Source organism: Sciurus carolinensis, chromosome 6 (assembly GCF_902686445.1).
Source record: "Sciurus carolinensis chromosome 6, mSciCar1.2, whole genome shotgun sequence".
Classification (NCBI taxonomy): Eukaryota; Metazoa; Chordata; class Mammalia; order Rodentia; family Sciuridae; genus Sciurus; species Sciurus carolinensis.
The window spans coordinates 10,387,800-10,390,369 of record NC_062218.1 but is presented as its reverse complement, the minus strand read 5'-3'; the positions used below and the strand labels follow the sequence as shown (position 1 = coordinate 10,390,369).

The following is a 2,570-nucleotide window of genomic DNA, read 5'->3' as shown; positions in this document are numbered from 1 at the left end:
CAGCAGGCTCCTAGGCAGCGAACTGCTTCTAGAAAAAGTCTTCAGGAGAGCCGATTGCTGCCTCTAGAGCTGTGTCACCTATTGGGCCACAACACACCTTCTGCATTTCCTGCCGTATTATTTTTCTGATGTCTTCCCTCAGCTGTTCACCAGCCTCTGCCTGTAGCACTACACTTGTTCCCATTGCAGTCTCTCTGGTTATGACACCGTCAATTTAACTCTAAAGGAGGAATATTTAGGAAAAAGTATCATTCAGGCTTTCAATTCCATTCCCTACCTATGTCCATCTTACTTCTGTTTTGTCTTTTCCTCAGTTACATGAAGATAATTTCTCATTAAGTCTAAATACCTTTAATTTTAATTGAAATAATATTTGAGTACAGAGAATATGTAGTTTCTCCTTTTTGTTTTTTTTAGAAATTCATGAGGATCTTCAAATATCAGTGCTTTTGGCAATACTTCATAATGTATTAATTTACTTTATTAAGAGAGTAAAAAGAAGAGTAAATATACCTATTTTGTAACCAATTTTAAAAATACATTAAAAAGCTGTCTATACCTATCCTATTTTATGTTGCCAAAAAGCTAAGTTCCTGGTTAAACATTTTAAATAAAAGGAGCAATACAAACTTTCTGTATTAAACCCACACTATTTTTTAAAATAACTTAAAGGATTATTGTTTTAAACTGGGAATCACTAACATTTGTTTTATGAAATTGTTTAATAGATTATTACATAACTGTAGCTTTTTTTTCTATTAGTATTATTACTATAGCAATCACAAATGGTAGATACTATATACTGGTGAATATCATTCTCACAGTAATGCACCTGCAGCTATGACCTGAGAGATCAATGTCCAAAATAAGTAAATAATACATAGTATACATCCTTAAAATTAGAAACAGACTTAAGGCTATTCCATGACCCATAAGAGGATAAGTGGACCCCACAGTTACTTGAACTGCACAACACACACCTCAGCAGACTTCCGCTCTCTCCTTGGTTTCTCTAGTCCAAAGACCCACACCTATGGAGGTAACAGAGCCGTTCATTCCGATGGATGGAGTAGGAGACAGCTACCAACTCTTTCCCTCAGGCTGAGAATTGGAGGATTTGAAAACATTGTGGGCTCCAACTTTCATATTGCTTTGGGTGGTATTTGGCTAAGAGGGGGTCGCGATGTCAGAGAAAAAACAGCTGGTAGACTTGGGTCTCCTAGAGTAGGACGAGGAGTTCGAGGAGTTCCCTGCTGAAGACTGGACTGGTTTAGACCAAGATGAGGATGCACATGTCTGGAGGATAATTGGGATGATGACAGTGTAGAGGATGACTTCTCCAATCAGTTACGAGCTGAACTAGAGAAACATGGTTATATAGCATCCAAAAGAAGTATTGAAGTAGCCTAAACTTGAACTGTATACTAAATTCTAGAACCAGAAAACCCAGGATGGAATACTTTAAGAAAACATTTATTTCATTATCTGCTTGAATTTATTTTTGGTTTTGTAACACAACATAAATGTTTTGATCTAAAAAAAAAAAAAAAAAAACATTGTGAGTTTATACAATCAAAAGAGAAAGTGTAAAGTCATTAATTGGAGTGTGCTCTTTAGGGATAAAATTATTTATGAAGATTGCAGTTTTTAAAAAGAAGATTCGTTGTTGATTGTCCAGTTCATTTGACAGCATTTCACACATTCACTTTATTCTGGCATATTAATGGGGATTCAGGGCATATAAGGTAAGATGGGTTTTCCTGTTTCCACTGAAGGCACATCTGGGTGTATTTCGCATATACTATTCTGTACTCTGATCTCTCATCCTTCTGATATTCCTCTCTTTTCCCAAGTCTGCATTATGCTTTGTTGAGTTCTATTCATTTTTCCAATTCTAACTTGGTGATTAATTCTGCTTTTCTTTTTTTTTTTTCGCTATCTTATCTCATCCTTGAGGACTTTTTTGTCATTATTTTTGTCTGTTGTTTGGTTTGTTTTTGTTTGTTTTTTTGTTTATTGATTCATTGTACACAACTGGGGTACAACTTTTCATTTCTCTGGTTCTTCACAATGTAGAGTCACACCATTTATGTAATCATACATGTACATAGGGTAGTGATGTTTTTCTCATTCCACTATCTTTCCTTCCCCCACTCCCTCCTTACCCCTCGTTTCCCTCTACACAATCCATCTTTCCTCCATTCTTTCCTTACCCAGCCCTCCACTGTTAGGTATCATCATTCACTTATCAGAGAACACACTTGGCCCTTGGTTTTTTTGTATTGGTTTATTTCACTTAGCATGATATTCTCCAACTCCATCCATTTACCTGCAAATGCCATAATTTTATTCTTCTTTATGGCTGAACAATATTCCATTATGTGTGTATATATATATATATACATATATATGTGTGTGTGTATAGTCATTATTGTAAAACACCCTTACATACCTATTTTTAACTCAGTGTCCCCATCTGGAATTCAGCTGTGGCTTCCCATATGACGCCTGTAGGTGCATATATATCCATAATTCAACTCTTGGTCAAAAAGACAAGAACTTTACCTAGA

General features: G+C 35.7%; 1 pseudogene; it reads left to right on the top strand.

The window, feature by feature from the left end:
• Positions 1 to 1,183: 1,183 nt before the first annotated feature.
• Positions 1,184 to 1,410, top strand: LOC124986959 (26S proteasome complex subunit SEM1-like; annotated as a pseudogene).
• The last annotated feature ends 1,160 nt before the right edge of the window (positions 1,411 to 2,570 follow it).